This window comes from Vigna unguiculata, chromosome 1, assembly GCF_004118075.2.
Source record: "Vigna unguiculata cultivar IT97K-499-35 chromosome 1, ASM411807v1, whole genome shotgun sequence".
NCBI lineage: Eukaryota > Viridiplantae > Streptophyta > Magnoliopsida > Fabales > Fabaceae > Vigna > Vigna unguiculata.
In genome coordinates this window covers 7,885,044-7,898,988 of record NC_040279.1, presented here as the reverse complement: position 1 = coordinate 7,898,988, position 13,945 = coordinate 7,885,044, and the positions used below count along the sequence as shown (strand labels likewise).

At 32.9% G+C, this 13,945-nt stretch overlaps 1 long non-coding RNA gene across 1 annotated transcript; it reads right to left on the bottom strand.

The window, feature by feature from the left end:
• Nucleotides 1-12,881: 12,881 nt before the first annotated feature.
• Nucleotides 12,882-13,945, bottom strand: LOC114164943. The gene is made up of 4 exons (XR_003599677.1): nt 13,594-13,945; nt 13,407-13,442; nt 13,134-13,303; nt 12,882-13,035 (listed from the first exon to the last, which is right to left on the bottom strand). It is a non-coding gene; the product is annotated as an uncharacterized LOC114164943 (long non-coding RNA).

Below are 13,945 nucleotides of genomic sequence, written 5' to 3'. Positions count from 1 at the left end.
TTTGAAGTAAAAACACTCTTATGTCTCAACCATTTGTGAGAGTTTCCTCCCTTGGGAGTGAATACTTTTAAGCCTTATCTTGCATAGCAAGTGGCGGCACACATCCACTCATCTTCAAGGTTGCCATGGCTTCTATCCTAGCCTTGTAGTGGCGTGCTTCTCACATTTTTACCATTTCTTTCCTTTCCATTTTATGTTTTCTTCTTCCTTTAATTGTTCTTGGTTTTCTATGGTTTATGTGCTTTCCATTTCCTTTTTGTTTTGAATCAATCCATCATCTTCTTCTCTTGAGCTTTGTGAAAGGAACCTTCACATCTAGATAGCTTGCTATCTTAATGTCCAGTGATTTCACTTAGCTTTCTTAGTCAACTCACACCATATTCAATAATCTTAAAAAGAAACAACATAATCCTTCATCATGAGCTGATCAACCAGAACATGACACGTGTCTAAATCCAAACACTCAGAAAACCAGCCAATTAGAACTTTCCACCTAATAATCTCATTCCCATCTCCTAAACAGAAATCCTAGGTCTTTCTGCTCTCCCACCATCATCACACCGACAACCTCCATCCTTCATGCCTGCACCAGCATCGTGCCAGCATTGCCATCACCACTTGCACAATGCAACCACTTGCATCCACACATGCCACGAACCATCGCAGATGTGCACTACGTTCAACCATCTTCAGCCATGAAAGCCGAGCAAATATGCAGTAGCCCCTTCATATTACGCAGAAACGGATGTTGACTGGGATGTCTAATTTAGGAGTTATTAATTACTATTTTAAATAAATTGTAAGTGTTTTCTGTTATGCACGTTTACACATATTTATGTACATTTAGGGATTTGTCTTTTAGTGTTATTGCAGTTCTTATTTTTTAGTTTATCAATTGTAAGAGCTAAGCCTATAAACTTGGCTCCTTTTCATTGTGGAATAAGAGAGATATAGAGTTGTAGTTCCCTCTATTTCCAAATCATTTCTGAGTTAACAAGTGGTATTAGAGCTCGTTGAAATCAGTACAAAGAAGTAGCAAACTTCAATGGAAAATGCAGATAGCAACTTCGTGCATCCTGCCATTCCAAAATTGAATGAGAACTACGACCACTAGGCAATGCTCATGGAGAACTTTCTAAGGTCCAAAGAGTATTGGAATCTCGTAGATTCAAAGATTCCTCAATCCATTGATGATGATACTGAAAAGAAGATTATTGAGGAGTTGAAGTTGAAATATCTAAAGGTGAAAACTATTTATTTCAAGCTATTGATCGAACTGTCCTTGAAATAGTTTTGAAAAAGGAGACCTCAAAGGAGATTTGGGACTCGTTGAAAAAAAAGTTCAAAGGTACAGCAAGGGTAAAGTGCGCTCAACTACAAACCCTACAACGAGAATGGGAGATTCTATTAATGAAGAATGTTGAATCAATCAATGACTATTTTGCTAGAACCCTCATAATTGCAAATAAGATGAGAATGTATGGTGAAACAATGTCTAAGCTCAATGTTATTGAAAAATCCTTCGTTCAATGCATGGTGAAACTATGTAGTGTGCTCCATTGAGGAGTATTGTGATTTAGGTTCCATGACTATAGACGAGCTACAAAGTAGTCTTATAGTACATGAGCAGTGAATGAATGGGCACAATTCTCATGAAGAACAAGTCTTGAAGGTTGCACAAGATGAAGAAAATGTTGGGTGTGGTCAGGGAAGAAGTGTTTTACGAGGTGGAGCTGAACGAGGAAGAGGAAGAGGGAGAGGAAGAAGAGGTAGATAGCCTATAGACAAAACAATAATAGAATGTTATTACTATCATGAGTATGGGCATTTCCAAAGTGAATGCCCAAAGAAACCACAATACAACATAGCAAATTATATTGAAGGCGGTGAAGAAGCAGTGTTACTAATGGCACAACTTTCGATAGATGAAAGGACAAGTGCACAAGAAATGTGATTCATTGATCCAGGCTGTTGCAGCCACATGACAAGTAGAAAGGACCAGTTTTCTTCTATTGATTTCACATTTTCTGATGAAGTAAAATTGGGGAATAATTATACACTAAATGTGGTTAGGAATGGTACTGTTAAAATCCTAATTAATGAAGTTATGCATGTGGTTACTGATGTCTTCTTTGTTCCTAAGTTGAAAAATAATTTATTTAGTATGGGTCAACTTTTGGAGAAAGGATTAAACATTCAAATGAAGCAAAAACAAGTGTGAAGTGTTTCAAGGAGAAACCTTAATCTTTGAGACCTTCATGGCTGTTAATCGTATGTTTGCTATTTATGGAAAATCTATAGTCTCCCATAATTGTTTCGAAGCAAGTTCAATGTCTACAACTCAAGTTTGGCACTTTCACTATGGGCATTTGAGCTATAGTGGTTTACGAACATTATTAGACCTTGATATGGTGAAAGGGATGCCTAGCTTTAAGTCCCCAACTCAACTTTGTGAACACTATCGCAAAGGAAAACATCAAACCGACTCTTTTCCACGACAAAGTAGGTGGCGTGCATCTCAATTATTGCAGTTAATTCATTCTGATATTTGTGGGCCTATCAATCCTACATCTAATGGAAATAAAAGGTACATACTCACTTTCATTGATGATTTGAGTAGAAAAGTTTGGGTGTATTTTCTTGTTGAGAAAAGTGAAGCATTTGATGTATTTAAAAAATGTAAACCATTGGTTGAAAAGTAAACTGGTGTCTCTATCCAAATTTTGCATACTAACAGAGGTGGAGAATACACCTCCAAGGAGTTTGTTGAATTTTGTAATGAGCAGGGGATTCAAAAAAAACTTACTGCCTCATATACACCACAACAAAATGTAGCTGAGAGGAAGAATCAAACCAAAATAAAAATGGTTAGAAGTGTATTGACTGAAAGAAGAGTTCCAAGAGTTTTTAGGCAAGAAACTGTAAATTAGGTGGTCCATATTTTGAATAGAAGTCCCACCCTTGTAGTAAAAAATATCACACCTGAGGAGGCATGAAGTGGAATGAAGCCATTTGTTTCTTATTTCAGAACCTTTGGCTGCATTGGATTTGTTCACGTACCTAAGCAGAAAAGAAGCAAGCTTGGTGACAAAAGGGTTAAATATGTGTTGTTGGGTGTGAGTGAGGAGTCTAAGGCCTACAAACTTTATGATCCTCTTAATAAGAAGATTTATGTGAATAGAGATGTTAAATTACAAGAGGATGCAGCTTGGGAGTGGGATGAAGCCAAGACCAGTGAAGCTAAGATCAATAATATTGATGCAAGTGATCACTCAGAAGAAATTTGTCCAGCAGCAGAGGAGGTAATTCAGACAAACCAGAGTGATGCAACAATAACTAGTACAAATTTAAATGCATCTGATACTTCGAGAATTGTAGAAATTTCAATTGAATGGGGGAGAGTTAGAAAACCTCCAGCATGGATGAGAGATTATGTCATTGGTGAGGATTTAACAAATAAAGAAGATATAAATTTTTCTATGTTTATAGGTGCAGACCTAGTGACATACAACCAAGCATCAACAAGTCAGCATTGGAGAGATGCAATGAATGCTGAAATTCAAGCTATCCAAAGGAATGATACATGGGAGCTAGTTGATCCACCACCGAATTGCAAAATTGTAGGTGTCAAGTGGATTTTTAAGACTAAGTTGAAGGAAATTGGGGAGATTGACAAATTTAAGGCCAGACTAGTAGCAAAAGGCTACACTCAAGAGGAAGGGATCAACTATAGAGAGATTTTTGCTCCAGTAGCCTATCTTGAAACCATTAGAACTGTTGTTGCACTTGTTGCCATAAGGAGATGAACTACTTATAAACTTGATATTAAGTCAGCCTTTCTACATGGAGCAATCAATGAAGATGTCTACATAGAACAACCGCCAGGCTACATTGTTCAAAAGCATGAACACCAAGTATACAAATTAAAGAAGGCCATATACAGCCTTGAACAAGCTCCTAGGGCTTGGTACAACAAGTTAGCATCTTATCTTGAAGCTAATAAATTTTTCAAGTGTCCACATGAACACATGCTATTTGTAAAGAAGGAGGGAGGTAATATCTTAATTATGTGTGTTTATGTAGATGATTTGATATACACAAGTAGCCATGAGTCTTTATTTCAAGAGTTTAAAACTATGATGATGAATGAGTTTGTCATGACTGACTTAGGCAAAATGAGGTATTTTTTGGGCATCGAGGTTTTCCAAAGCCGTGAAGGAATTTTTATTGGGCAAAAGAAATGTATCAAAGATGTGTTGGACAAATTTAACATGTTGGATTGTAATTTGGTGAAAAACCTCATTGTTCCTAGGACTAAGTTATTGAAAACGGATGAAGGAGCAGAAGTTAACAACACACTATTCAAGCAACTTATAGGCAGCCTCATCTATTTGAATGCTACAAGACCATATATTACACATTCTGTCAGCTTGATAAGTCCCTTTATGGAACACCCTAAAGTTAGTATTTTTTGGCAGTAAAGCATATCTTGAGATATTTACAAGGAACTCCAAATCTAGGAATTTTCTACAAAGCTGGTAGAGGAAATGAAGAATTAATTTCTTATACTGATAGTGATTATGCATGGGATCTTGAAGATAGGAAGAGCACGTCTGGTTATGTTTTCATGTCGGGAGGAGGTGTGATTTCTTGGGCATCAAAGAAACAACTTATGGTCAGTTTATCTACAACTGAAGCAGAGTTCATAGCAATTGCTTTATGTGCTTTCCAATGTGTTTAGCTTAGAAGAATTCTAGAACATTTGGAACATTGTCAGCAAGGGGCTACTATACTATTGTGTGACAATGCCTCTACCATTTAGTTATCCAAAAATCCAATTTTGCATGGAAAAAGTAAACATATTGACGTGAGATTTCATTTCTTGAGAGATTTATGCAACGATGGTGTTATAATGCTAGATTACTACAACACAAAAAGAACAACTTGCAGATATAATGACTAAATCACTTAAGGTTGATAGCTTTTAGCATTTGTGAAATGCGCTCGGCATTCGTGAAGAACCAAAGATAAATTGTTGCAAGAAGCATACAATTTAAGGGAGGAAATGTTGACTGGGATTTCTAAGTCAGCAGTTATTATTTATTGTTTTAAATAAATTGTAATTGTTTTCTGTTATGCACGTTTACGCACATTTACGTACATTTAGGGATTTTTTTTATTGTAGTTCCTATTTTTTAGTTTATAAGTTGTAAGAGCTAAGCCTATAAACTTACCTCCTTTTCATTGTGGAATAAGAGAGATATAGACTTGTAGTGCCCTCTGTTTCCAAATCATTTTTGGGAGTTAACAACAAAAACGTTGTCGTCACGCACCATCATCCTTCACGTTGCAGCCAACCATGAGTGAACCATCTGAAGCAAACACCAAGATGCAGGTAACCACTACGCGCCACCACCGATCGTCACACCATCCTCGGTAGTCTGATCAGCCACCATTGTTGCACCTACGTAGTAGTAGCCGTCAACCATGGAGCAGCATTGGATCCTCCATTGCACTTACAAAAACCCTAATTTGGGATAAAGAAAAAGCTGCCACGTGTCAGTCTCTCATGGGGCAGTAAACTGGTCAAAATTGGTCAAACAGTCAATTCTGGTCAAATTATGGTCAATTTTGCAAAAAAAAAAATAGTCAAACAAGAGGGGCAGAATTGGAAATTGGACAAAAATTAAGTTGCTAAACAATTAATTAAATATTTTTAATTAATTTTCTTTGGTATATCTCAAATTATCAATAGAGAAAATACTCCAGATATTTTAGAAATTTATAAAATCCATTAATTATTTGAGAAATATTATATCAAATGATAAAAGATTTCAATAACAGAAAAGATAAAGTCCAAGTCCAATCAAGGCTTATACAAAGAGAGCCAAGAGAATGTAAAGGACATTTAGCAACTCTCTGGTTTTAGCAGCTACCATCCCTCCACCACACCTCTTGTTCTTCCATCCCTTTTATTTTTCTTTCATTCATCATTTATCATGTATACCATCCAATCCATGGAGGGCTAAGCTTTTAAGGTTTTTTCCACTGTAACTTTTTAACTGGATTATGAGGTTAGATGAATTAATGTATTTGTTCTTTGATTATTGTTGTGGTTTTTATTTATCTATGTCATTTGCTTCTTAATTGAATAGAAAATAATGATTTTAAATATACATGCATGCTAATCATATGAGTTAAAGGGTTTTTAAATTCAATTGAGACTTTACTTTGATTTTATTTAGAAACTTTCATGTGATTAAATAAGTGTTTACCAATAATTGAGACTTTACTTTGATTAAAGGTAATCATTGTAACTAAAATTAGTCAAGACTTTACTTTGATTAAATAAGTTTTCTATTTAGTGAGGAAACAAAGGAATAAACATGATTAGGCATAGTAAAATTTAATTGAGATTGTACTTTGATTGAATTTACTATGTATAATCTAAAAATTCTCACTTTTAATTGTGACTATACTTTGATTAAAAGTGAGAATGGCAATAAATGAATTGAGACTTTACATTGATTGATTTGTAAATCAACAACAATAATTAATTTAACAATAATCTTTAGATAACAGATGAAGAATCCTATTTTGAAATAGTAGTGAAATTGACCTATTTAATATTATTGTGTTTGCAATCTTTTATTTGTGTGACATTCATTCTTTGCATATCAAAACCCCATATTTTTATAGTTACTAGTTTTAATTGCATTTTGCATAGATTTTTATGAGAATCAAATATTTGAAATCAATTTCGTATTCATTGAGAGACGACTTAGAGTTAGCTTAACCCTAACTAGTTTGTTCACTACTAACTTGGCAATACTGAAGTTGCTATAGTTAAGTATTGGTAATTTGATCGTTTCACAACAACGATATCAAATATGGCACCATTGCCTGGGAATACAATTAGCATTTTTAATATTTCAATTTCTTTTCTTAATTCATTCATTTTTTGTTTTTATTTTATTTTCTTTATTTCATTTATTTTATTTCTTATTATTTATTTTTACGCATATACAGTTTGTGTTTTTTTTAGTCTTTAGTTTTTTTATATATTTCAAGAAAAGTTCTATTTTTTGTTTTGATTAAGAATTTCTTTTAAGAAATTTTTTGAGACTAGTTGGAAAAACTTTGGCCAGGAAAGAGTTGGTATTTAAGTTGTCCATTGTGACACACCTCTCTTTCCTCGGAGTGAACCCAGCAACATCTTAACCTATTCCTTTCTTGAAATCTTTCTCCAAAACAAGAATAAGAAAAAAAAAACAGAGGAACACTTTCAAGTGGACTGTGTAGTGCATGACTCGGGCCAACCAGGGTGAATTCTATCAATTTGATCTAGAACTTGAAAGGAACTTGCGCAAATCAGGCAAGAGACTTGAATTTGGGTGTCTTACTAAAGGAGCACCTTTATCATCTAAAGCTACCACTGAAAGTGTATCGCTAGAATCAGCTTCAGTGATTGAATCTTCTAATCCATCACCTGAACAATAGCCTAAATTTTAGGCCTTTATATGAAAGCAAATACACATAAGCACTCTTAGCCCTTGGATGAGAAAGGCATTCAATCTTGGCCGTGGAAGATGGCTTGGAGAAGGAGCAATGCTCACGACCATTGGATGATGCCTTGGAAAAGGAGGAAGCATTCCTAGCCCTTGGATCCGTGAGGAGTAGGAAGGAATGTTGACTTCCACTTAGTCCACCTTGGACCTTTGGTAGCTCATGACCAAATATCCTATTGGGCTTAGTCAAGCCCAATTTTAGCAATTCACTACATATTGTTTGACTTACTAATGGGCCAATCTTATTGTTATTTTACTGCTCTTTGATACACCTCTTCAAATTTTCACATCTTCTTTGGCCCATGTGAAGAGTGTGAGAAGCCCATGTGGATTGGGGCCATCTTGGATGAAGTCCAATTGGATCTTTTAAGCATGTCCCTTGTTATTTGGCCTCTTGATGGGCTTGGACTTGAAGGTGTACCTTGGCTTGATGTTGGGCTTGTTGGGGTCACATCATCAACAGTCTAAACACCAACAAGTCTATGTTCCACCTCAACAAAGGCAACAACCATAACCAACTATAACCTCTAGTGACTCAAACATGGAAACAATGATGAAAATGATGGCTAACTTGATGAAGGGACAAATCACGGAGTTGAAACAGATGATGGAAGCAACTAATCAAAATCTGCAGAACTAGATTGGACAAATGGCAAATGAGTTGAACCAGATGAAGTCTCAACAATGCTCGAGCAATCTGCCCGCACAAATTGTAATCAACCCACGAAATGTAAGTACTATTACTTTAAGATCGGGTAAGCAAATACAAGGCCTTGGGAATGCCCAAGAAGATGAAGATAAGGACAATAAAGTTGTACCTGATAATGAAAGTAGAGGATCAGACGAAGCAACATCTGAAACACTTGAACCCAATGATGACTTTAGGTTAGTATCCCCTAATACTTCCTCAAAAAATTCTTCACTTTATTCTCCTCTTCCCTATCCAAACTGTTTAAAACCAAAAACAAAAAAGATGGAGGAGTTACACAAATAAATCTAGAATACTTTCAAGAAGGTGGAGATAAACATCCCTTGTTAGATGTTGTAAGACAAATTCCTAAATACGCCAAGTTTCTTAAAGAACTATGCACAAATAAAAGGTGTGTTATGGATAAGGAGGTAGTGAACATGGGAAGAAACATGTCTAGCTTAATTAAGAAGCATGTAGTCAGAATTATGTTTTATGTTCCTTGGATTTTAAGTTTGCTTTAGGCCTCTCAAACCGTTGAGTCGTCCCTGGTGCAAAAATAACTCTTTTGAAAGAAATATAATCTTAGTCAAGTATATATCAATGCTATTATACATTTTTAATGTGTCATATTATAAATATTTTCAAATATAGTGAAATTGTCCAAACAAAATATACGAGATAAAATTAACTGTATAAAAGATACACCAAAAACTAATTAATATACAATAAACTATCGTATTAAATACTGCAATTTATTTTAATTATATAAGTTTTGTAAAACTTTATAAATAAAAATATAATTAACTGATTCAATTTCAAAATTTTTCTAAAATTTAAATTTAAATTCTGAAATCATTTTTGTAAATATTAATTTTTGGATTCATTTTTATATTATTAGCTAATTAAGATGCTATTAAAAGTAAAAGTTTATTTTAAAACTCATATTTAATATTTATAAAAAATATATATATTTTATATAAAATTTTATCATTAAAAATGTATATTTTATATTTTAAAATTTTAATATATAACTCAAAATATTAATTATAAATTTTAATCATACAACAATATTTTTTTTACTACAATTATCTAATAATATATTATTATGATTAGTATTAATGAATATTAAGTAATATTAGCAGGTATAATTATTATTATCTTTCATTATTATTATTAGTATTATTTTGTTCAGATCCATAATTGACAATATATCTATATTGTTTTACTACTACTAATAATAATAATAATATTATTATTATTATTATTATTATTATTTTTATTATAATATTACTATTAGTATTGTTATTATTATTATTTGAGTTAATATTACTATTAATATCATTAGTATTAATAAATATTTATTATTAATATTATTGTTATTATAGTATTATTTTATTTTCCATTATCATTATTTATATTATTATTATAATTCTTTGTTATGGGATCCATATATATATATATATATATTATAGTAATTTATGTATAATTTTGTTTTTTTATGATTTCATATCCTCAATTTATTTTAAATATTAATTTAAGTTTTATTATTTCTAATTTAGTTAATAAATTGTCACCAATTTCGTTTTATATTTATTTTGTACGAGATCCATAATGCACAATATACTTATATTTTATTTTAAGAATGATCCATCCTTATATTTTATTTTAAGAATGATCCATCCATATACATTCCATTTTAATATAATATATAACTCAAATATTTAATTATTAATTTTAGTCTTACAACAATATTGAACATAACTAATAATATATTACTATTATTAGTATTAATAATTAGTATTACTTGACTTTTAATATTATTATTGTTATTGTTACTATTATTCTACTACTATTATTAATATTATTTTGCAATATCGTTCTTATTATCAACATTAATATGTCAATACTATTTTCTTAACTATTTTTATTATTATTACTAGTAGAAACACAAGGGTTTTCGCACACGTGTGTCTACATTTCTTAAGTTTTAAGAAAAAAATGTTGAAAATAATAGAGAGAGAAATACATTAATTTTTACGTACAAATTATAGATATAATGAAAAAAAAATGAAATCAATGTCAATTTAAAATAAATCAATATAGTAGTTAGGGGTGAGCATCTCTTGGGTTGGGCCGGATTCGGACCCAACAGACCAAATCCATCAAAATCTGAATTCAATATTAAAAAAACTAGATTCGACCATTTTACACCTTAGGTTCGTCGGGTTTGAGTAGTTTTGGATCCGGTTAAGCACGATGGATATGGGTTATCTAGATTTCAGTTACAGTTCAAGATCAAATGCATTAGCCTCGAGAAGATTTGGACTCCTCCTTCGCGCATCGCCTTCGTCATCTACTACGACATTCTCCACATGCGTCACCAAACATATCTACTGGTCACAGCCACTACAAGCATATCTGCGTGCAGGTAAGAGATCCACCATCGTCGGCGTATGAACTGAGTAGATATGAAATGGAGGTGGTGAGACGTCATATCTATGATAGATTTCTGGTTCCTTGCGTTGTTGTAGGTGTGTATGGTTGCTCGCTCCACTATTTCGCATGGCTAATGTTGTTTCCCAACAAGTTGCGATGAACAAAGCTCTGATAGTGGTCATGATTTGGTGGTAGTTACGCTTCACTAGATCGTGATATAAGAGTTTTTAGCGAAATGGTGGTTATCAGCGATGAGATCTGTTGTGATTTATGGTTATTAAGGAATCATAGAGTGATGTGATCCCATTAAGGCTCACAGCTTAGGCCATTGGTTAGGCCCATTCCTTTTAATTTCTTTTATTTTCTTTTGTTTTTAATTAAATAAATGTGTTCTAATTGGGTTTGTTTTGCTAATTATAGTCAAGCTGCCAATTATTGAAAGTGTTGGCATTGGGCCAGCTACCCAATTCTTTTCTACTCCAATCCATCATCAGCCTATTCCAGCACACTAATCAAACTGCAGTAGCCTACAGCAAGTGCCAATTTAATTATGTCCGTGATTGGCTTTTTTTATGCTGAAACAATCTATTAGAGTGCCTAGTTGGGCCTGTATCAATTTGCAATTCATATGTGGCCCAATTCACTCACGCATGGTCTGATGTTCCATCCGCACACCTCCGCTGGCAGCCAACACTTGATTTTTCTTTGTAGCATCATCTTTATTTGGCCCGAGCCCAATTCTCCAAGATCTCACCCGTGACTAAATGGGAAGCTCATAATAACTTTGCATCACACGTTCATTTCCTACGAGGAGAGCTTCTCTGTTAGGGTTTCCAACTTTCACCATCACATGTTTCCAACCGTTAGGGTTACTTCACGCGTGCTAACCTTGAGCTCAATTCCTTCACGCCTTCCATCCGTAGGGTCCTTGTAGACGGCATTCCATTTCTTCCTTTTGTTTTCCGGTTGTCTCTTTTCTATAAAGGACAAGCCATTTCATTGTAATAGATAGCTTTGATGAATGATAAAATTGGTTGAGAACACTCCTACCATTCGTCAGCTCAAACTCTAAACCCTAGATTAGGTTTTAACCTTGTTAGGGCTACCAAATCAGTGAGGAACCAGTGAGATCTGAGTGTTAATCTCTAGTCTTAAGTCTTTCGTTGTGTTTCCCTTGCCTTCCGCGAGGATCAATCGGTAGAACACCAATTGGAAGAGGTTTTCCGACGAGTATCGCGACGGAGAAGTCTCATCATAGAGGAATGGGAGGAGGAATGATAGGAAGAAGATGATACGAAGGGGTTTTTGGACAAGGTTTCATGACATTGAAAGATGATGATATGAAATGGTTTCTGAATGTTGGAGAAGACGATACGAAAGGGATTCTAAATGTTGGTTGTAGATTGCAAAAGTTCATAACGAAATATTAGGATTAAAAAATTTTGGATTGGGTCGGGTAACCGTGGATTTTGAATTCAAAATCCATATCTGATTATTTTAATCCATCTGAACCCGAAATTTTTTTATCCAAAGTAATCCGACTCGAAATAAATCAACCGAATACACATTCTCCTTTTCAAACATAGCAATTTTGGTCAGGTTCCCTTTTTTTCCTCAAGTCTAATAGTAGTTACTATTAAGAAGTTAGTTAACAAAATCATAAAAGGTAAAATTGAAATTATAAAATATGGAAAAAAAAAAGAAATCTTATTTATATATAGATATAGGTATATATTAGTTGAATTATTATTATTATTATTATTATTATTATTATTATTATTATTATTATTATAAGAATGCATAGTTAATTATTATGTACAACACTAACTAATATAGATCATAGTAATTACAAACCATTTATATTATTTATTTATGCTATATCAAATACGAGTAATTACACATTGAAACAAATTCAATATTATTTGTGTTACATATAATAAAAATTTCATAAAAACAAATATTGTTATTGTAAATATATATTGTTATTGTAAAAAATATAACGATAATTTTTTGTAACACTATCATACTAAATTCACTTCTCTTTACTAATACAACTGATAAATTAACGAATTTAACGGAAAAAAAATAACATATTAATGTACATTTTACTTTTTAAATATTGTTTTAAGTTGTTTCAATATGCTTTTGTTGACAAATTTTAAGTTCAACTTGAACTTGGTGTTGTATTTATTTTTTATGGAATTCATAATACACAATATATATATATATATTCAAACTTTATAAAAATCAAAAGTAGTTTGCATCATCACATAAATAACCTATTGTGTTCTTCAAACAAAAGTTTCTATCTTTATTGTGTTCTTCAAACACTTCATCCATCTGGCAAAAAGCATTTATCCATTAGAGGAAAAAAAATATAAAAGTATTCAGATTTGAGAGAAGAAAAAAAGATTCGCGAGAAGAGGAAAAGCTTCCACCTTTGGTGTGTTCTTGAAACGGTTCATTCATCTACTAGAAAACATTCATTTATCATAGAAAGAAAAAACTATAAATAAGTATTTAGATCTGGGAGAAGAAGAAAAGATCCGCTTAAAGAAGAAAAGCTTCTACCTTTATTGTGTCTTTGAAACCGTTTATTCATCTCCATCTGCCAAAAAAACATTCATTCATCAGAGAACAAAAAAACATAAAAAAAATATTCAAATGTGGGAGTAAAAGAAAAGTTCCGCGAGAAAAAGGAAAACTTCTACCTTTAGTGTTGTTTGAGAGTTTTGCCTCTCTTCGATCTTTTCATTCAAGCATTTCAACCAAAACAAAGTTAAGATCAACGCAAAATTCAGTTAGATGAAAGCAAAAATAGAAAGAAGATGATTTTTTTTTTTCATTCAAAAAGATGAAAATAACCGAAAACTGAGTAAAAATCAAAACTTTACATACCATTGTCATTCTGCAATGAAAAAGATCAAATCTTGTTCAAAGTTTTGTGCTTCAGAGTCTTGCCTTTGACCCATCTTCTCCTCATTTCATTCATCTCAACAAAAAAAAAATTAAGATCAAAGCAAACTATACTCAAAAAGAAAGAAAAAAATAAGAAGATATTTGAATGTATTAGTGAGAAAGAGAGAGATGAAGACTCGTAAAAGAGCAAAAATAAGAAGAGATTTGAATGTGTGAGTGAGAAAGAGTGATGAATATCACCCTACGGGGCTTTTCAGCTTGGGTTAGAATGAGTCTCCTAGGACAAACCCTAACAGAGGTGACGACTGCAGCTCAAGAGGCACAAGGTTTC